This window comes from Centrocercus urophasianus, unplaced genomic scaffold, assembly GCF_019232065.1.
Source record: "Centrocercus urophasianus isolate 14NV4802_14NV808 unplaced genomic scaffold, USGS_Curo_1.0 seq_221, whole genome shotgun sequence".
In the NCBI taxonomy this organism is placed as follows: Eukaryota; Metazoa; Chordata; class Aves; order Galliformes; family Phasianidae; genus Centrocercus; species Centrocercus urophasianus.
The window spans coordinates 11,219-11,977 of NW_024884780.1; the positions used below are offsets into that span (position 1 = coordinate 11,219).

The window sequence follows — 759 nt, forward strand, 5'->3', positions numbered from 1 at the left end:
CAGCACCGCGCACAGCCCTGCCGAAGCCCCAGCACCGCGCACAGCCCCACGTGCCCCCCCTCAGGGCTCTGGCTGCGTTCTGCTGCGCACTGTGCCCCTGTAACCCTGCCTGGTGTGCACCACAGGAGGACAGCCCTCGGCTCCCAGCTACTCCTTCCTCTTCTCAACGGGCATCTCCCAGAAGAGGCGAGGAAGCAGCAGTTGCTACAGACTCCCAGCCTACAGAGGCAGCATCCGTACGAGGCATATCAAGCAGGCTGAGTGATCTCCTGCAGGCAGGCTCTGAGTGGCGCTGTGCAGGGCTAAGGGCCAGACCCGGCGATGCTTGCAGGTCCTCCCAGCTCAGGACAACCCGTGGCTCCAGACCAGAATATCCCTCTACCCGCAGAGCAGAGGGAGCACGCAGGTTTCCCCTCACTGCCCAGCACTGCTCAGAGCCCATGGAAAGTCCACCTCTGCGCAGCGGAAAGCAAGGGATGGTTTGGGCTATTTCTTTTGGCTATTTCATTGCTTTCTTTACTGTCTCAGGCAGGGCTGTTTGCACATGGAAACTCTGCTCCATCCCAGCAGCACGGCTGGACATGCAGCTGCATTGCACCAGAGCCATCAATTCGCTTCTTTTCCCCCCAGTTACGATTTCTCCTTGCCAGCTGCAGGGTCACAGTGACAGCACTCAGTGACAGATCCTGCTGCTGCCCATCAGGATGACTGTGCTGCAGGAGCTGCAGGAGCTGCAGGAGCTGCAGGAGCTGCAGGAGC

At 60.3% G+C, this 759-nt stretch overlaps 1 protein-coding gene across 1 annotated transcript in view; it reads right to left on the reverse strand.

Annotated features, from left to right (window-relative positions):
- ELL (elongation factor for RNA polymerase II) overlaps positions 1-759 on the reverse strand; it is a gene marked incomplete at its 5' end in the record, with an annotated part of 18,076 nt that overhangs the window by 4,828 nt on the left and 12,489 nt on the right. The window lies entirely within an intron of this gene.